We start from the raw sequence: 22252 nt of genomic DNA on the forward strand, positions 1-22252 counted from the left end.
GGAAAGCATAGCATTTTTTTCCAGATACAGATTTTGTTATACCAATCAACTAAGTAAGAAATATTTTTATTTGGTTTAAATGTAAGGGTCTTACTTCTGTCATAACTCTTATTTCACTTGTCACTGTTCATTTATCGTCCATACTCCTGGAGCTCCAAGAGGTTGGGTTCCTTGTTCCCCACATGTAGGAAACCCCAGCATTTAGCAGTGTCTCCATTAAAATCACTCAATTGTGCTTCAGCAATTAAAAGTATTTTACTGCCTACATTGTTGTTTTCACATAGAAAATCCATTAAATGCTCTGAAACAGAAAATAAATAAATAAATGTGAGGCTTGTTTTTTTTTTCCTTTCCAACTCAGTGAAGTTTAATTTGGCTCCGCATAATGCGTATGATTTACAACTCTATAAAGAGATCAACTCATCTCTATGTTCCTTGCGTTAGCCAGTGGTTCTTTACCAGGGGCAATTTTGCCCTGTGGGGGGACATTCCGCAATGTCTGGAGACATTTTTGGTTCTCACAGCTGGCATCTAGCTGGTAGAGTCCAGGGATGTTGCTATATATCCTATAATACACAGAACAGTCCCCTGCAACAGACAGTTATTCAATCTAAAATGTCAATAGTGCTGACATTGAAAAACCTTCTGTTAGAGGGTGATGTGTTTGACCGGTTTACCTAAAAACACCTCACACATCCAACCATGTTCCCCGACTTCTCCACGAAGCAATACAAGCTAAGTAGCTGATATCTTAGAGGTAAAGACAGCAGGCCTGAGGGGAAAAGTAATTTTTAGAGGAGGACACATGGCAAGCTGCAAGAGAGGGGTTCAGTATTTCAGCAGACACCATGAAAGGAAATCTAAGTGGATTGATACATAGCATGGTGACACTGAGGTCTGGGCTTAAAATGAACACTGAAATTATAGGCTTTTTAACTGAGAGTTAAAAGATATGACTTTAAGTTAACGTAAGTCATGTGGGGGGAAAGGAACAATCATATAGAGCTTGTAATTCCAAAATTGCTCTCTTTAAAACTGGAGTTGTCTTCTTAAGCTTAACATGCTGCCATTGATCAAAGCAATGCTGTCACATCTTTTTGGGATGGTCTTCAGGGCTTGTGTCATGCTCTTTTGAATAACATCAGAAGTTGCAAGCATTGCCCTTTTAGGCAGGAATTTGCTTTGGGGGGAAAAATATCAAGTTATTTGGACCTATATATGATGAATAAGGAAAATCATCCTTGCTCCTAATACCATGTTCATAAAAATTGAGGACAGGCTATAAACTACATGAATCTGACTTTAAAGGCAATTCTAAAAAGGAGTTTTAGAAATGTCTTGAGCTAAGTCATTGTCATTGGAGTATAACCTCTCAGGATGACCATTTTCAGGAGAAATGCTCATATTGAGGTATCAGTGTTAGCAAAACATTACTTGATGTTCATATTGATTTCAGTGCCACAAATATATGTGGAAATAATGCCAGGTTTGCACACAACCAAATTTCTGTCAGCATGAGAATGTTTAGGACAGGTCTTATAGTGCTTTTTATATGTAAAAGTTTAAATTTTTTCTTTTCCCCAGCTTCATTGAGATATAATTGACATATATAATTGTATTCATTTAAAGTGTACAAGATAATGATTTGATATATGTGTATATTGCAAATGATCACCACAGTAAGTTTAGTTAACATCCATCACCTCACATAGTTACAACTCTTTTTCCTTGTGATGAGAACTTTTAAGATCTACTCTTCTAGCACTTTTAAATATACAATATGGGGACTTCCCTGGTGGCACAGTGATTAAGAATCTGCCTGCCAATGCAGGGGACATGGGTTCGAGCCCTGGTCCGGGAAGATCCCACATGCCATGGAGCAACTAAGCCCGTGAGCCACAGCTACTGAGCCTGCGCTCTAGAGCCCACGTGCCATAACTACTGAGCCTGCATGCCACAACTACTGAAGTCTGCATGCCTAGAGCCCGTGCTCCGCAACAAGAGAAGCCACCGCAATGAGAAGCCCGCGCACTGCAACAAAGAGTAGCCCCTGCTCGCCGCAACTAGAGAAAGCCCATGTGCATCAACGAAGACCCAACGCAGCCAAAAATAAAATAAAATAAAATACTAATAAATAATAAATAAATAAATAATTTATATATATATATATATATATACACAATATGCTGGTGTTAACTATAGTCACCATACTGTACATTACATCCCCAGAACTTATTAATCTTATAACTGAAAGTTTGTACTTCAGTACACATCATCCGTTTTCTGCACCCAACCCCCCACCTCTAACAACCACCAATCTGTTCTCTGTTAAAGTTTAATTTTTAAGTTGTGATACCACACATACTTCAAAATCTGGGAATTTCTACTTTAGGCAAGGAGGTATTTAAGCTTTTTCCTCAGATGTCAACTTTACTTTGGCCACATAGACCTAATTTAGGATGCCTTTTCAACATCAAATCAAGTGCGTGTCTAGTGTACTTGAGATAAGTTAGTGTTATAGAAGAAGAATTGATAAAACTACAAGTCTACTCCTAGTAGAGTAGCAATGCATCACAGTTTGCCAGGGAGAGACCTGATTTTAAAATGGGAAGTCCTGCTTCCTGGGAAACCCCTTAGTCCTAGGCAAATCGAGATGGTTACCAAATTCCCAGTCACTTAGCTAACTCCTCTGTTCTTTTTGGACTATCTACAGTGAAAACAAAACAGTGCCTTCCCATAATAAATAAAGGAAAAGGACATACCCCTATTGGGAGTAGCATAGCAACTCAAGTCAAACAGCAACATATGTTAGCTGAAAGTAGGCTGAGCTAATGGCTAACTTTTATGCTGATTCAAACTGAAGTCAGAAGTTCTATTTCATGGCAATGCTGCAGGCCATGTTTTACCAGCCAATAACAAGAACAACAGCAATAACAAAAAATAAAATAAATTTTACGTTTCAACCATCATGCTTATCATATTTGTTTTGGTTTTTAGGAGAGCTATTTTGACAACTAATGTCCTTGGGCAAGGAAATAATAGGTTACTTAGTTCTTCAATGGCTTTGTACAGTGGATCTAGCAATTATATACAATGCTTAAAAAATGAATTATGGTGGAGTTTAGCTGAAAGTTAACATTAAAAATATACATCATTGAGGGGGCATTTAGGGTTATGCAGATAGGAAAGCAGATGTTGTGGCAGTGAAGCACTGGGGTCCGGAAGAGCTGTGTTGGCATCCTGCCTTAACTGGTGTACGACTTTGAACTAGTTGTTGGCCTCTCTAAACCTCAGTTCCTTCATGAAACAAACAGGCACAATTATGGTACTTATCTCCTGGAACTGCTGTTTATTAAATGATAATGAATGTACAATACTTAATACTGTGCCCAGCATGTAGTAAGCATGAAATAAATGTAAACCATTATCATCTGCACCTGCCAAAAGTTTCTGTAATAGTATATTCCGACTGTATTTAAGAGTCATGCTATTTCTTTAATTTCTTATTTCCTATCCATTACTCTTTGTAGAAGGATCTTGTTCAAGAAATATACAAAGAACACAAAGAATTCTGATAAAAGATGTTTTGCTATGTATCATTCTAGGTTCCAAAGATCAATATAGTGTTACTCTAAGAGAATATTGATAGGAAAAAATCACCCATGACACAAAACCCTTGGCTGTCCCAAATCAGGATAAGTTAAAGAAAGAAAAAAAGAAATTCTAAAAACTAAAACCAAACAATTAGAAGAAAAAAAAAGAGTCAGTAAGTATTAGATCCAGATTTGAACTACTAGTGTATCGTGCAAGCAACTTTATGTATACCTTAGGCGAGAGCCATTGAGACATCTTACTTGGGACAAGAAAGCAAGGTGTGTATTAAGATAAAGATGTTAGAAACCAAGTAATAACAACCCAAGATAGTTGCTACACAGGTTTTAAAAAGGAAGATAACGTGCCCCAAATTGTCCTGTATAATTATCTCCAAAGTTCCATAACATGATGACTTCAAAACTAGTGTGTTACATATATGTAATTGAAATAGTCAACAATTTGTCCCTCAAAAGTTTCTCTTACGGCTGTTTTGAAAGCAGATATTGACTGAATAGTTTAATACTGTTTAAAACCATTATCAGGAAAATACCTCGAAAAAGCAAGATATGACTTTGAAGGTTTAGAAAGAAAGGTAAGACATGAGGCAAAACCAGCACTTTCTTGCCAAATGAGGGCTCAAGATGTGCTGTTTGGTGAGCTCCAGTGCTATTTGGAATACAGCTGACAGATGATTAGGAGAGGTCACTGACTATCTCATTTTTTCTGTGACCCAGTTTTAGAAATCTGCCACCCAGAATGAAGAGAACAGCTCTCAAAGGATTCCACACTCTGGCAATCAGACCCCGGGTTAGCCTCTGCTTTCCTACGTGAGCCTCCACATCATCTGCTCACTCTCTGTTGCATTCTAACCGTAAATTTAAGGCAGTAACTGGTTATTCTTTTTATGTTCTTTAAACTTCATTTGAATGGGTACAGTGCATTTTCTGTCTTCATTAATATTGTTGGAGACTGTAAAATCCTGAAAAGTCACACTAAGGTATGTTAGTCTCCTTATAATTTCCTCTAACATTTCAAATTCATCATAAAATAATTGAGCATGTTCTCTTTGCTAAATGTCTTATGTAAAGTGCTGAGAGAGTGCCATGGGTATTTTAAGAATGAAATCAATAAAAGGTTTTCTATTTTTCTGTAAAAATCAGTATGGTTAGAAGAAATACATTTAGGCTAGGACTTTTGGGTCAAGCACTTAGAGTTGACCAATTTTTTACTGAATTGATTAGTTGTCTTACTCTTGTAAAGTTACAGCTAAAATTTTTAACCAAACACTCTTCTTAATCTCTCTGTTCTATCAAGATGAGGTTTTTTTTTCTGCTGGTGTTTCAGGTTTTATAACAGATCACATTTTTACTTGGCTTCAAATCAGTTTAATTCATCTTTAGGCAGACTGACTGAATTCTATGAACTTCAGAGTCTCTGGTGATAAACTTCTCTGTCATCTCTGTATTATCTCTTTTACAGCCAGATGGGGAAAATGGTTTACATCAGGCACAATGTATATTTGAACAATAAGGTCACAAGCAGAGATGTATTATCTTTTATGGGCAGTGAGACATGTAACGTGTTACAGCCTTCCCCTTTAAGCTACATAACAAATGGGACACAGCACTTTGTTTTCATGCCTGGATTCCCATACGATATTATTTTCTAAGCATGCTCATGTTAACAACCTGAGCCTATTTAAAGCAGCATTTCCTCTTAAAGTGTAGAGGAGGAGGATGACCTTCATTCCAGCCCTCTTAAGTTTGATTAAAGCCACCCGAAATAAGTTTATTGCCTCAAACTCTACTCTTATCCTCTGTGTCTTAGGTTCTCTTCCTCTCTCTGTATGGGAGGAATCAGCATTCTATTAAAAGGCCTGGCCCAGAAGGAGGAATCATCACACTTCTGATTTTGGATCTATTCCCTTGTCAAAAGACAATTTTGAACTATGTGGAAAAGTAAAACAATTTAAGGGAATGGAACAGTTTAATTCTAGCATGTGGAATATGTTTTAAGTTCTGGTAGGAAGTGCTTCCATAGCACATATTTTTTTTTTTTAAAGAAGGACAGTGTAGCTTAGGAATTGGCATGATTTAAATAATAATGAGAGACAACATATAATTATCACCATAACCTAACTTGCTTTTTCTTTAATGTCACCCTAGTTTTGGGGATCTGATTACGTTTGGCACTTCCAGCAAAACATAAATAATTTTAAATGTCTATAATAGTCCAAAAGAATACTTCTTTGGCTAATTAACTCTGGAAGCAAAAGAAAATAAAATAAACAACAAAAATAAACAACAGAAAAAAACCTCTTCTTTTCCTTCTGTAGAATTGTTTAAAGAGAGGTTCAAAGTGTTTGGTTTAGAGCTCTGTTTCACTTAATATTTCCAACGGTGGTTTATGAAAGATGGAATTCTTGAAGTTCATTAATGGCACTAATATGGTCCAGATTGTTAAGATCTTGATTCATAGGAACAAAATTAAGAACAAATTAATCAAATACAGGATAAAAATCAGCAGTAGGATTAAAAAGCAAATTTTCTTAAGGAAGAAAAGTAGCAGCTGGGACACACGATGCTCAGGAACCATGTTTTACCATGGCTGAGTGGTTCTCAAACTCAAGAGTGGATCACGGTAATAACCTGGGGGCTTGTTAAACCAAAGATCACTGTCTCCCACTCCACACATTTCTGATTCAGTAGGTCTGGGGTAAGGTCCAATAATTTGCATTTCTAGTAAGTTCTAAGGTCCAGGAACCACAGTTTGAGAACTATGATTCTACCAAAACAGGCTCTCCTGCGGTCACAGTGTAAACTGAGCACTCTCCTGCCCCGGGTAACGTCCCTCTGCTGCCCCAAAATGAAAAGGGGGCATTTTCTCCTTTAAATACCACATTCCCGGAATCATGATCATTGCTCACTTTCTCCACCACATTTGTTCCCTAATTGTACATGGGACATTCACATAAATATACAAGTTTTTATTACAGTGTGAAAGAATTGATGTATTATATGTCGATTTACAATGAAGGTAAATTACAAACACACCATGTCATGTTACTTGGTTAACTTGTCACAGGCTTAAAGTATTGAATAAGCACTTAGACTTGCTTCTCTCTGGTTAGCAGTAAAGGATCTTTCTAGATCTAACCCACTGGAGAGTTTTAAAATAACAAAGCCTGGGTCCCATTCCAGATGAATTACATAAAAATCTCAGAATGGGGACCTGGTAATTAAATCCCTTTCAGGTAGTTCTAGTGAGTAGCCAGGGTTAAGAACCATTGGTAACTCTAACCATGTATTCTCACTGGTTATCAGTGAAGTGAGATCGCCCCCATGGGGGTAAAAATTAGTTCTCTAGGGGCAAAAAAATACCTTAGCTGTTATACTGGTTTGTGGGCCTCCAGAGGACCACAGCACGTACACATGTGTGTAGTCTATCTGTAGCATTAGCATTTCATGGGTTGGGGACAATCAGGAAAAAAGACTCCCTTAGAAAATGATCATGAAAAAAGGTTGAGAAATACTACCCTAACCCTGGTAGACTGCTGTTAGTTTTCAATACTTCAACTTCCCTCTAAAATGGAACACAAATCTTTTTGGGTGCTCTTATAGATACTGGTAGGGAAACATAGCATTTAAAAATTCTACTGGGCTTCCCTGGTGGCGCAGTGGTTGAGAGTCTGCCTGCCGAGGCAGGGGACACGGGTTCGTGCCCCGGTCCGGGAAGATCCCACATGCCGTGGAGCGTCTGGGCCCGTGAGCCGTGGCCGCTGAGCCTGCGCATCCGGAGCCTGTGCTCCGCTACGGGAGAGGCCACAGCAGTGAGAGGCCCGCGTACCGGAAAAAAAAAAAAAAAAATTCTGCTACATGTTGATCACCTAGCTAGGTGCTTTTACATATAGTATCGAGTAATGCTATCCTGCATTTTTCCTCTAGAATGTACATAAAAATTATAATTAGTTTTGTTTCATTCTGGCTTCATAATATTTATATTGAAAATAACTCCTGTCTTCATGAAGCTTACAGAAAAATTCCATTTGAATCTGTAAGGCAACCAGGTGGCTTCAAATTGCTTTCACTCTAAACCACTATCAAATGCATGTAATGAAGTTCAGAAAACAACATTCCATTAAAAGAAATCACAATAGAAAACAACCTCCATATCCTTGTCTCAATAGTATATTATTTATCTAAAGAATCATAGAAAATTATTATTTCATTAATTTATGGTAATACGGCTTTACAGTATAACTTAAGACTTGAATATATAGTATATTTGTAGTATAACTTTGCTACAAAAAGGCAAGTATATTAAAAAATATATATGGTTGCATGTATTCTTTTGCTATTTGCAAGGGTATGGATTTGTTTTAAATGTACTCAGGATCTTGTTTATATTCAGATATGGTAAGGCCAAAAGATCGGGAGATAATTGCCATTGAAAAGATACAGTTGATCCTTGAACAAAGTGGGAGTTAGGGGCTCCAACCCTCCTTGCATTTGGAAATCACGCATAACTTATAGTCAGCCCTCTGTATCCACGGTTCCTCATCCTTGGATTCAACCAAACATGGATCCTGGAGTATTGTTGTATTTACTGTTGGAAAGAATTCTCATATATGTGAACCCACACAGTGTTGTTGAAGGGTCAACTGTAGTTTGTCACTCACAGTTCCCAAGGGGAGGGGACATGCCATACCATGAAGGGCCACATGGGGAACAACCGGGGTTGGTCAGGAGGAGGGGCGAGAGGGAGACCTTGGGCAAAGCCTTTACGGTGCTTTCCAGGGAGGGAATGGGCAAGGCCAGGTGAGCAGGTTTAGGATTGGATAGTCTGGATGATTTTGGAGGGCTCTGGATTATCAAGGTGGCCCCTCGCTGTCTGGTACCTGGTCCTGAGCTGATTAGGGCAGAGGAGTGCTGCCTCCTGGAGCGCTGAACAGAGGAGGCAGGTGGGGGTGTGCGCTCAGAATCGGTTGCTCTGCATCAACATTGTGCTCAAAGGCAAAGCACGTTGTTCACTATCTCTAGGAATTAGCTAACTTGGGAGAGGCAGTCCCTCTCTAGTCCGTGAGGTCCCCGATGTTAGAGTATCAAGAATATAGAAGATAAGAAGATACAGTTAATGTAGTTAAATATAGTTAATACAGGGTTGTGTCCCAGAAAGTCAGAACCATAAACTAAATCAGCTGTGGAAAAGGAGAAAGATATTCAAGTGTGCAAATAATGTAAAGTCCATTTCTGGACTTTACAAATGGAGAAAGATATTCAAGGAGAAAGATATTCAAGTGTGCAAATAATGTAAGGTCCATTTCTGGACTTTACAAATGGACTCTGAAGGTCCATTTCTACACAAGTACGTAGAAAGTTTTACCCAAGTATAAAGTTATTCAAGGCTTCATGCTATTGCATAGATAAATCTAGAAAAATCACTAGTCCTAAACAGGGAGATATGTTGGGAGGGAGCTGGGGGAGGGAGGATTTGACTGACATTATGGCCTAATTAATTCTGTCCCCTGTCTTCTTTCTCTATGTACTTGGTTTGTGCAGAGACAGAATATAAGGATGGAAGTTCAGAGCAGACACTTTCTGTTACCAGACAGGACCAGTACATAAAGAGATAGCAAGTTTGTTGCGGCGCAAGTGTGAAAATATATAGCTTCCAAATAGGACCAGGAGTTTTATTACTGCTGTTATGTTATTTTTACTGTTCAACAAAAAGAAGGCAACATTGTATCCTGAAAAGAAACTAAAGTGTACAGAAAAGTGGGCCAGGGCTGGAATTCTAACTCAGCTGTTTACTGTGTAATCTTGGGCTATATATGTTACTTCTCCAAACATAAGTTTTTTCATCATAAAATGCAAATTATATCTAGTCTTGAGATTGGAAACAATTAAGAAGCAAAACATAGGAAACAGATGAAGATTTAAATATAAAAACTTTTAAAAACTAAATTAAACTGAATTTGAGGATGTGGCCAAGAGATTGGAAACAATTAAGAAGCAAAACATAGGAAACAGATGAAGATTTAAATATAAAAACTTTTAAAAACTAAATTAAGGGCTTCCCTGGTGGCGCAGTGGTTGAGAGTCCGCCTGCCAATGCAGGGGACACGGGTTCATGCCCCGGTCCGGGAAGATCCCACCTGCCGCGGAGCGGCTGGGTCCATGAGCCATGGCCGCTAAGCCTGCACGTCCGTAGCCTGTGCTCCGCAACGGGAGAGGCCACAACAGTGAGAGGCCCGCGTACCGCAAAAAAAAAAAAAAAAACTAAACTAAATTAAGCTGAATTTGAGGATGTGGCCAAGGTGGATAGACATAATGAGCTTTTTTTTTTTTTTTTTTTTTTTTTCCGGCCGTGCCTTGCGGCCTGTGGGATCTTGGTTGCCTGACCAGGGATTGAACCAGGGCCCTGGCAGTGAAAGTGCAGAGCAGTCCTAACCACTGGACCGCCAGGGAATTCCCAGCCACTCTTCTAAACTTATCACATGATCTAGCTGAGAACAGATCCTGGGTAAGGTGTCTCCTGAGCTGGGAAGAGCAAGAGGAGGTGTGACTTGAGCTGGGCTTGCCCAGTCCCTGCTCCCAGTCTCAACCACCAGGCAAGGCCCTCTTCCTCCTCCTCCAAGAGTGAGTGAAGAGTGGTAAAGAGGAGACAATACGTCCCCACCTCCCCACCCTGGAAAAATTAGAAGTGGGGGCAGAAATCTCCCTATACCACTTTGAAGATGATTATGAAGATAGACTACAGATAAGATATGCAAGATGCCTAACCAGAGCAATAGGCATTTTCAGTAGAGATAAATTCACCAAGACTTCATTTATCATATATAGTTTATTCCTTCTTCTGGTATTGAATTTAGTGAAATAGCTCTCTTTTTTTCTCTTATATAATATTCAACACTAAACTTTTTATTTATGAGAAAAGGGGATATTCTGTCTGAATCCGAGTTACTTGTAATTATGTATTCTGAATTAACTCATTGATTTTACATATAATTCTCAAATTCCATTCCAGTAAGAGTGTAGATTGGTAAAAAAAAAAAAAATGCCAGAAATAATGTAATAGCAATCTGTAAACACAAGTATTAAATCTTACTATTCAGTTGTTTTGTTGGTATTTTAGTTGATCACATTGAATGGTAGGTATTTAATTCATCTTTCCAGATAGAACAATTAGCCACCTTCTCATTATTACACATACAAGTCAACAAAGGAGAATTTGGTAGCTTTCAACAATGATACTAACATATACTATTTATGAAGTGTTTTATAAAGTTTCAGGCACTGTGCCAGGTGCTTTATAAAGCTTTATTTCTAGTCCTACAACAACCCCGGAAGGAATTATTATTATGCCAATTTTATAGAAGAGAAAACTGAAGTTCAGAGACGTTGAGTAATTTTCAAAGTTGTAGATACAGATTGAAACTAGCAAAGTCAGAATTCTAACGCAGAACCCTGCAAAGCCTACATTTTTTCCTTTAAATAAGTCCTTCTGCCTCCCCCCCACCCCAAGAACCTAAGGTGAAAAGAAAGAAAACAAGGTTGTAGTTCCATTAGCATAACTAATAAGTGACCTTGGCACTTCATTTAACGGAAGTTTTGTAATAAGGGGTAGGAAGACAACCCTTTTTTAACCCTCACATATGAGTTTAAACACATGATTCATTTTGAGCTAAAATGTTTAGCTGATTCATCCAAACTATGTTGAAGGTTCAGAGAAAATGATAAAAGTTCTCCTGCATTTATTATAATTTGAAGCTTTTAATGGGCACACCATTGTTTCTAAAGTTCACCAATACCCTGTACTTCTCCTTTCATAGGATTCATCACATTGGGACAGGATAGGTGCTCATTATTCATTGATTATTTGAATGCACTAATTAATGACTAAAGGCATAGGGGTCTCAGAAGTGGTGTTAGAGGGTATTAACTTCAGGCAAGAACAGGAGAGATTCTGCAGGACCCAACCTTTCTCCAACTATAGCCATTCCTTTTGAAAATCAAAAATTGCTCATAATTGTGCACACCATGAAGCTTTGAACACTTTGTGCCATGTATAATACCTATTGTTGTATTTTCATAATTTTCATGTGTAACTGCAGAACCACCCTGCTTATTATAGACTCCTAGGAATTAATATAGACTGCCAAAGATCACCAAAGTGAAGACCATAAGCCAGCGTGAAATTGAGTATTGATGAGCTCCATGGAGAATCAGAGGTACTGATCTCTCTTGGTCCTCTCCAGTGAATTTTTCTCCCCAACAAAACTGAACTCCTCTGGGCTTGGTGAAGAATGCATTAGAATGCAGAAAGGTGGAGCAGATCCTGTGTCCCCCTCACCCCTCCCAGAAGGCCAGGATTCCTGCTCAGGTCCTTGTCCATCTCCCCTCTCCTGACACATGGCCCATATCTGTCTACATGGTGTCTATAGCTTTCTCCTCAGATTCTGCCTGTAACTTCTCCTTAGCATCACCAATTATGTATGCTCTTCTCATATAGGTTTTACTGTGTTATGTTATAAAATCACGTTTTTATTTCAGTGTTTTAAAAGATTTAAGTACATAAGTTTTCATGTAATCATATTTTACCATCTGTACACATCTTTAAAACAAAAGAAGGTGTTTTAAAAAAAAGGCAATTTGGCTACAGATGTGCCTTAAATGTCTTCATCATTTAAGTGTTTTTTTTTTTTCCCCATTTCTCTCTCTCTCTCTTGTTTTTAACTTCAGGAAGATTATTCATGGGGAAAGTCCTAGATCCTATTTCCAAACCGAACACAAATTGTAATACAAAGCATCCTTTTATATAGACTCATTGCCATTTAGGGAATATTTATGTCTCAAATGGGAAAGGATGTTCAACTAAAAATGGGCATTTCTATTCTGGTCAAAGTCTTAACTGAAATTAAGTCTGCTGCCCATCTCTCTGTCTTACAAGAACACTCATGTTAAGTCAGGAAAAGAATGAGAAGCTGAAGGAACTCTAGGCATAATTCAGGCACAAAACTGAGCTAGAGAGAAACATATATATATTCTTGAAATAGATGGTATTTCCACACTCCCCAAATTAACTGGTTAGTTGATTAACTATTTTTTCAGATATATAGATATAGATGTTGATATAGATATAATGTGTGTGTGTACAGATAGATAGATATGTTTATCTATCTATCTATCTAGCTATACGTGGGGAAATATATAAGGAAGAATAATAGCTAACACTTACAAAGTACTTATTATGTGCTGGGCACTGTCTAAGCATCTTACACATATTAACTCATTGAATCCCCATGATAAGTCTATGAGGGGAGTATAATATTATCCACAGTTTTACAGATGAGAAAACTAAGGTGTAATAAAATACATTGCCCAAGATCACATAGATAGTAAGTGATGACTTGAGCCCAGACAGTCTTGCTCTAGACTTCATACGCTTTACCACCATGCCAAACTGCTTCTGTTGTCAGAGAAGGTACAACATAATGGGAAATTTAAATGTTCACATGTGAGAAGCTAAATGATAACTCAGTTCCACAATAAGAAATGTCCCACAATAGTGTGTCTTAGGTGGCGCATGGGCTCTGAGGCCATGAGAGCTGCAGATTTAGAGAATGTTTCCCTTGCCTATTTTACTCTGGACTGAAGTAACCAGGAGAAGCTTTTTAGGAAGAGAAGAATTGAAGAATTGGGCCTTTTTAACTGGAAGAATTGGATGAGAGAACAGAAGGCATTCTAGGTGAGAGGAAGGGCTTGAGCCAACATTCAGAGATCAAAATGAACAAAGCATTACTATAGGGGAGGAACAGGAAGACCAGCCTAACCAAAGCAACAGGTTCAAGTAGAGAAAAACAGATGTGTTTCCAAAGGTTGCTTAAATCCAGATGTTACAAGGATGTGACTCTCAGGCAAAGAATTTGGACTTCATTTCATAGATAAAGCAGAGCTGTCTTAAGAGGTCAAGTGCAAGAGTGGGAAAGTAAAAAAAGTATTTGGGGAATACAAATTTGGCAACCATGTGCAAGAATAGAAGGGATAAGAAAAAGGAAACAGGGCCTTACTCAGAAGTTTGTGCATTTTTCAAGATGAGGGCCTGGAATTCAATAGATATATTTTGAATAAATAAAAAAGAAGGCATAATACATTCTAGAACTATTACTAAGGAAATAGGAGGAATTGTATGAACTGTTCTGGAAACCTAAGGGAAATCATCAAAGATTATTTCAAAGGTTTTTAACCTGGGAAACACAGAGTAAGATGGAATCCAGATGAAAAGTAGATACAAACTGGAAATGAGGAGAGAGATTAGGGGTTTGAAGACAGATTCAGAAGCCATCTCCATAGATGGGGACTGATTTTGAAGAGAGGCTAGGGGACTGATAAGACCGGAGGTAATGTCCATGTATGAGGAATACGAAGCGGAAGAAAAGCTCTTGAAGGAAACTGAGAAGATGCAGTTATTAAAGTAGAGGCTGTGGAGAATCGGGATGGTATAAGCTTTATGGAAGCCGAGGAAGGAAGTGGTTTCAAGAAGTAAATTGTGGCCAACAGCTCTAAGAGTTGCAGAGAGGAGGAAGAGACATGAGAACACAGAAAAAGTTACTGGACCAGCACACTCACATTACACAATGTAGATATAAGTAGTCACAACTTCATTCTTTTAGCTTGTAATTACCGTAATTTTGTCAACATCACCATTACTCCTGCCAGCGCGTTTCCCGCCGCCGGGGTCAGGGGTCGGGGTTCGGGTCGCGGGGCGGAGGGAAGAGCGGGCGGGAGGGAGGCGCCAACGCCAGACGCGGAGGCAGGAGCTGCGACCGGCCGCCGGGAGGCCGCGTCCACGGAGCTCGCCGAGCCGCCGCCGCCGCGCTCATGGCGGCCGCCAAGGACACCCACGAGGAGCACGACACGTCCACCGAGAATGCCGACGAGTCCAACCATGACCCCCAGTTTGAGCCCATAGTTTCTCTTCCTGAGCAAGAAATTAAAACGCTGGAAGAAGATGAAGAGGAGCTTTTTCAAAGGCGGGCCAAGCTGTTCCGGTTCGCTTCGGAGAACGACCTCCCGGAGGGGAAGGAGCTGGGTACAAGGCATGTCAAGCTGCTGAAGCACGAGGAGAAGGGGACCATCCGCTTCCTCATGCGCAGGGACGAGACCCTCCAGACCTGCGCCAACCACTGCATCACGCCGGTGGTGGAGCTGAAGCCGAACGCGGGCAGTGACCGCGCCTGGGTCTGGACTACCCACGCCGACTTCGCCGGCCAGCGCCCCAAGCAGGAGCTGCCGGCCATCCGCTTCCTTAACGCCGAGAACGCACAGAAATTCGAAGTTTGAAGAATGCAGGAAAGAGATTGAAGAGAGAGAAAAGAAAGGAACAGGCAAAAATGACAGTGCCGAGAAAGTAGCCGAGAAGCTAGAAGCTCTTTCGGTGAAGGAGGGCAGGGAGCCCGAGGACGAGACCAAAGTGGCGGCTGAAGAGGAGCAATGAGTCGGCCCCCGTTGTGTCCTTTCTCCCTGTCTTTTCCCTTTTTCTTTTTTTAAATTTTGCCCTGCCCTCTTCTTTTTGGTTTGTTTTTATTCTGTTTTGTTTTTACAAGGGACTTTATATAAAGTACTGGCCTCCAATATTCAGGTTGTTTTTTTCTAAGTTTTTGCCCTAATGAAAACGACTTCAGAAAATCCGTTACCCAGTCGTGAGAATGTACTGTGCTAACTTTCTTTTCCATAGTGGAAACATTTATCTGTAGTCATCAAAATAGCAAATAAACAAAACATTTGTTGAACCTGAAAAAAAAAATATTCCTTATTGGGTAAATCAGTCCCTACTTAGACACCCAGTCAATCAATAATGCTTATTGAGCACTCATAATAAAACAACAGGGAGGAAGCTTGGTGGGACAGATGCAAGCAAGTGTAACTCAACAGTAAAATAAAATGGTTTCTAAGCCATAGAGCTTGGGTGATCTTATTCCTTTTCTTTAGGTACATGGAGAATAGATGCAGGAAGATAACATGGTGATAAAAAGCTTATGAACTCACTCACAATAGGTCCAAAGAGTGTCCTGGCCAAGGTCTTTGAAACTGGGATCTTTATTTGGAAAAACCATTCCCCACAAACACAGGAGGCACCTCCCAAGGGAAGTTCCCTGTGATCTTCCATGTCAGGGACCTAGTGGATGCTGCTGACTTGAAAGGCTCTTGAGAATTAGTGAAGAGAATAGGTAGGCTGGGGTCCATCAATACACCCACCCATGCAATTGGGGGCCATGTTTCACATCTCTCTGGTCTTCATTCTGTGTGGCCTAGTATGTAAGAGAATGTGCCTGGGAATCGGATCTGGATTCAAACCCCAGCTCCTCCGTTTATCAGAATTGTGGTTTGGAAAGCCATTTAATCCCTCTGGACTTTATTTTTGTCATCTGTGAAGATGGAGTAATAACTCTATATCAAAGATTATTGTTAAATGCTCTGTTCATGTGACACTAAATACATGGTAGCTACTCTAATTACTATCTGAGGAGGTCTGATGCAAACAATGGTGATTATCCTAGTTGATTACGAGGACTGAGTAGTGTCAGAAAAATCGCAATCCTGATTCCCTTTACTACATGATAAAATGACTTGCAACTTTAAACTTTTTCAAAGCACTTTCGTATCTGCTAATACATGTTATCCTTACAACAAACCTTCGAATGTGTGTGTGTTCGTTATTGCTCCTATTTTGTAGATGGAGAAAGAGGGCCTCAGAAGGGGACAAGGACTTATTTCAGTCACAAAAGGGAAAGGTCACAGAGTCTGCACTGGAACCCAGGGCTGCTCACTCCTGTCAGAGCCTGATGGGAAAAGCCAAGAATCTGCTGCCACTTTTCTTGCCAAAATACCCCTCCACTTATGTAGTGAACACAATGCAGAGATGAGTTAATTCTCTAGTCACATCAAAGAGCTGCTTGTTGAACTTTCGACTTTTGGCAAGTCGTGCATCATTTCTTAGCTTCAGCAATTCCTTGACACTTTTCCTGCTTTAACTTTTATTTTTCAAGGCACTTTTCAATTTACTCTGTTGTGTTCTCGAATAGTAGGCATTGTTTTCATCCTTTCTGCATCTCAAAAAAATGTGGTTTGTTTATGTTTCCATTAGTTGACATTACCATCCAAATGCTTATTCAGATCAGAATATTGGTTTGGATATATGTGGTGCGTGTATGGTAGTGGGGGTGGTGGGAGGTGATCTCAAAGATGTTCAGACACGTCATATTACTTTAAATCCTCCGATTTTAAGGATAAAGTGCACTTGTCTTCAACTTCGTACACCAAGTTAATTGACTGGTCCATTACTTAGTAGATTTTGTACTTGATTGGGAGGTGTAAGGCCCTAGACAAGCAGAACTCAGCCTTATATAGTTTTGTTTACCCCTTAGGACCCTGTGGCAGGTAGGAGTGAGGGTGGGAGATGGAGGAGAGGGTCAAAAGTACAAGACTGCAAGTACTGAATCCATCTCCAGTGGAGGGGATGAGGATCCTGAATAGCTCCGCCCTACAACTTGTCCACAGTTGTGTGAGCCCAGGGAAACTATAGAGAATTCTTCAAGCCTCCTCTTGCAGTCTTCAATCATCTCAGGAAACAGACTGCTTCAGTCATCGTTTTCCTTCTAGAAGGAAGATGACTAGAAGAAAAGTTGAAACTTTCCCTCAAATTGCTCCCCCTAGAGTTTTTGAGAGGTAGGACCTAGAGTACCTTGCCATCCAGTAAGAGAGCCACACCTGGGGGTGCGGGGGAAGGACTAGTGTTCCTGCATTCTGATACCATACATTCATTTTACTCTGATTTAAAATGTATTTCTCCAAGTTACCAATTTTTACACTGTAAGACAGATGACATTTTGATCCTGCATGATATATCTCTATTCAAAGGGTTTTAGGATATATTTGTTCATTAGTATGTAAAGCTGAGAAGTATTGACTCTAAAGTTACTGGTAACACTGAATCTATTATTTTTATGAAAAGACAATGAATATATTTTCCCCCGGAGTGAAGATATATTTTCCGTTACCATATCAGGGCATCAGAGGAAAGCAGTTTCCTTGAATCATTACTCTCCGTCCCTTTCACTTCACTGACTAATCACAGAGATTTGAATCCTAAATTTAACTTTGGAAGTTTGCTACAAGTTTCAAAGAATTTGCTAAATAGGTTTCAAATGTTAGTCCTTTGTGCCTTGGGAATAAAGAATTAAAAGAAGAGTGATGGTTACTTTTATAGTAAAAACTTGGCACAAAATAAAACGTTTTTTTTTTCTTTCTCTTTTTTCCATGTGCTCACCTAAAGCAATAAACGTGTGGATGATTACCTCTGAGTTTTTCCAACAAGCTCAAGGAAGTTTAATGGCCTGAACAATGTGCTTTTTAAGAAGATCACTGTAAACATTCATTTCAATTCAAGGAGTATCTTTCAAAATTATTCTGGGACAAATATGGTGCAAAGAAACATGAGAGAGAGAAAAGAAACAGGAACCTCAGGCTCTCGCTCTAGTCGTCTGTGGCCCCTGCACTGTCTGGCTGTTCTTTCCTAGCTCTTCATCCTCTACTAACTTCTGTGTGTTGGAGTCTCCAAGGCGCTGTCATTGGAGTGCCAGCCTTGGAGCAAGCCTTTTGTCTTCTCTATCTGTACTCTCTCCCTAGGTGTAGTGGGTTGAGTGGTGGCCCCAAAGAGATATGTCACCATCCTAATTCCCAGAATTTGTGAGGGTTACCTGATTTTGGAAAAGGGATCTTTGCAGAGGTAATTAAATTAAGGAATTTGAGATGAAGAGATCATCCTGTATTATTCAGGTGGGCCCTAAATCCAATGACAAATGTCCTCATAAGAGAAACACAGGGGAGATTTGGCAGACAGAAGAGGAGGCATTGTGACCAAAGAGGTAGAGCTTGGAGAGGTGTGGCCAAAAGGCCGCAGTCAAGGATTGCTGACAGCCACTGGAAGCTAGAAAAAGTGAGGAATGGATTCTCCCCTAGAGTCTCCAGAGGGAGTACAGCCCCTACAGACACCTTGATTTTGGACTTCTGGCCTCCAGACTGTGAAAGAATACATTTTTGTTGTGTTAAGCCACCAGTGTGTACTCAGTTCGTTATATCATCCACAGGAAGTTAATACACTAGGGAATCCCATCTAGTTCTCATCTTCAAATTCGATCTATAAATTTAAATCTCCAATCCTGACTCTCCTCTAGGTGCCACACTCATGTATCTAACTGCCTGCTTCACATCTGCACTTGGATACCTAATAGACATCTCAAACTTAGTATGGCCAACAGAATTCTTGATTTCTATCTCCTGCACCCACCACTCTGTTTCCTAGTCTTCCCTGTCAATAAATGGCACTACCATCTCAGGCTTAAGGCTTAGGTCCAACTACTTCATGGCTCCAGCAAAGAACCTAAGCATCATGCTTGATTCTTTTCTTCCTTTCAACCCCCTCTACCTAATTCCCAGATGAATCCTCTTGGCTACCATTTCAGTCCATTGTGTCTGACCTAAGCTTATATTGTAGCTTTCTGATTTCTTCCCTGCCTCTACTCTTGTCTCTTTCCACAAAAGCCAGTGTAAACGTCCTACAGTGCAACTCATTTCTTATCACTCTCTGCCTAAGATGTTCTAATAGCTTCCCACTGCACTTAGGATAACATCCAAATTTCTTATCTTGGCCTACAGCAGTGGTTCTCAACTGGAGACTATTTCACCTTCACAATGCCAAAGACATTTGGCACTTTCTGGAGACATGTTTTGGTTGCTACTACTGGGGAGAGCCTACTGGAGTCTAGTGGGTAGAGCCCAGGAATGCTGCTAAACACCTTGCACTACACAAAACAGGGTCCAACAAGAAAGAATTATCTGGTCTCAAATGTCAATAGTGCCAAGGTTGAAAAACCATGCCCTACAGAGTCCACATGAGTTGATACCTGCCTTTTACTGCCTCATTTCCTTTTACTTTTCCTCAAATATGCTAAGCTTGTCCACATCTCAGAGCCTTTGAATATACTCTCCCTTTGGATTGCAACATACTTTTCCTAGTATGTTGCATCCCATCTTTGCATTTCTGTATCTTTGTTATCCAGGTGTAAATTCTAATACTACCTCCTCAGAGAGGCACCACCCATCTAAAGCAGCCTCCACCCCATCCTATCCCTGCTCTGTCGCATTAGCCTGTTTTTACCCTCTATATTGCTCTTATTGGTACTTTATTTTATATTTTTATGAGTTTATCATTGGCTTCTTCCCTCTAAAATTGCAAAGTCCTTTAGGGTCTTTCATGTTCACTGCTGTTTGCCTGCATCTAGAGCAGCACCTGGCACAGAGTAAGTGCTTAATAAATATTCATCAAATCACTGACACGCAAATGTAAAGCAATAGAGGATAATTAAGTAACCCATAAAATGTTTGGTCCCAAAAGTGATGCAGTGAATCACCAGGAAGGCAGGCTTATTTCTAATCCCTTGTCAATTTCTAGTATATGGCTCTTTGGATGTTACCTTCATTTAAGTCTTAACTCCACTGACAGAATAAGAAGCTAGGGCCTTGTTTGTAGAAAAGATGTAATTTTACTTTTGAATCTATTGTTTTGAAGACAGAGCAGGCTTTCATGTAGTGGATGACTGGCAACCAGTTGTTAATGTGGTTGTAGATTTGAAGAATCCACGTAGAAGCAATGGCTGAATCCCTGAGAGCAGAGAAGCCCACTGAGGGATTGCTTTCAGAGAGAAAAGCCAAAAATTTGCCCTGAGAGAACCTACTGTTAGGAATAGAGGAGAAAGAAGAGTCAGCAAAGGAAACAGAGAAAACCTGATTAGAAAAGTAATAGGAAAACAAAAGAAAAAGTTTCTGAAGCCCCAATCACGGAGTGATAGAAGACAGTCAATTTATAAAGGAAGCATTGATAATGCATTTTTGGAACTTTTATGCCTTTGGGTTGGGGGTACATGTTCCTTCCATTCATCAGTGAACAGCTAAAAATTTTCTGGCAATGCAAAAATAAACTTAGCTATAAAGTACCTACAAACAGAGAAGGTAATGAAAATATTCAGTTCTTACTTAAAAAAAAAAACCTTAACCTTGCTATGAATTTTCCATAATTGTAAAGGGTTTCAGGATAATCCTCGGGCCCCTAATTTTTCTATTATCTATTTTACTTATTATGAAAAAACTTTTATCATTTCTAATAGAGCCTAAGTGTTGGAAATAGAAGTCATTTTTTCCCCTTTCATCCTGTGTTAAGTGGTTGAGAAATCAGCTAGGGAGATTGGCAAAATTAAGAACTGGCAGAAACTTCCATCTGCCCCAAACTGATCCACTCATGTTTCCATGTTTGGAAATGGTTTCTTGGGCTTATCCACATTTTGTTGGCAGGTCGTATCTTTGGAGAATGACAGGCACTTTTCTCCCTACTACCCTACTAGCCATGATCCTGGGCTTGAGGAATGCAAACTGTCTGTAATGTCCAAAAGCTGAGGGCAAATTAAACTGAGGGCCAAGTGAAATTACGGGTGCAGCCATTGGGTGAGAACCTACTCCGTTGCAGATACACATTACTGAGCTTGCCTCGTGGTGGTGTATTTTGTCCCATCATATGAAAAGAGAAATGAAAGAGAGGACATGTATGAAAGTAGGGTAGAGAATGAGAGTTAAACATGTCTGAGGATGAATTAAATTATTACATTTGAGATGCTAAGAAGAAATAGAGAGGGAATGGGATTGCAGATCACAGAAACCCAAGTCTGACAGGACAAGCACAGTTAATCTTAGGTGGGTCAGAGGATGGCAGTTCAGACAGAGGGACTCAATGACAATGGCTGTGAAGCTCTCCACCATCCATTCTGGCTGCTGGAGTGAAAAGGGAAACCGAAAATGTGGTTTATTTCCATCATCTCTCCCTCTAGCTCCCACACCTCAGTACTCAAGCAATACCTTTTGGCCAGAATTGAGATATGAGCTCTCTAGGGAGGAAGAAAAGGCAGTCTCCCTCCCCCTGGCAGTTTCTGGGTGGAGTCAACAGCTAGCAGAGGCTTGAATTCATTTCTCTTCCCCAGAGGCTGGGCCTCTAGAGCACAGCTCCCTCCTTACCCAGCAGATCCCAAGGGAGGAACTTCTCTGCAGTCTCACATGGAGAAGGGAAGCCAGGGTATGACTGTAAGTTCTGGTCATGAAGCTGTGGGATTTGGGATTGGACCCCAGGGCTGCTGCTAGGTTATATGGAACATTTATGCAAAACTAAAAAAAAAAATGCCACTTCTTCTGGGATGATGCAATCCAAATCTGGGGTACAAGACTTGGAAAATGAAAGATCCCCTAAACTGTTCCTCTTGGGCAGGGTGCAAACTGAACAAATGGTGACCCAGTCTGTCCCGGGTTGTATAGATTCTATAAATTCAAAAGGTTGAATAAATTGATGAGATTCTTATAGGACCTGAATCCACTGATGTACTACTTGAAGAGTAGGTCCTTCCTCACAAGGCTCTAAATGATTAGCTAATAACATGGGAGTGTTTAAGGAACTGTACCTCACAATGCATACATCTTTTCCCTCCTTCTTATCCAGTTACTTTAAAATAAGAGTAACAATGGTTAGCTTTTACTGAGCACACTTGACAGGTTCCAGA

General features: G+C 40.0%; 1 protein-coding gene and 1 pseudogene across 2 annotated transcripts in view; both read left to right on the forward strand.

Annotated features, from left to right (window-relative positions):
• The window catches only part of SYNPO2 (synaptopodin 2), a 145509-nt gene that overhangs the window by 49313 nt on the left and 73944 nt on the right, over positions 1-22252 (forward strand). The gene's annotated exons all lie outside the window — the stretch shown is intronic.
• On the forward strand, positions 14475-15306 carry LOC309822003 (ran-specific GTPase-activating protein-like; annotated as a pseudogene). Its single transcript has one exon. The product of its transcript is annotated as a ran-specific GTPase-activating protein-like (transcript).

This window comes from Grampus griseus (assembly GCF_964374135.1).
Source record: "Grampus griseus genome assembly, chromosome: 4".
NCBI classification, from domain to species: Eukaryota; Metazoa; Chordata; class Mammalia; order Artiodactyla; family Delphinidae; genus Grampus; species Grampus griseus.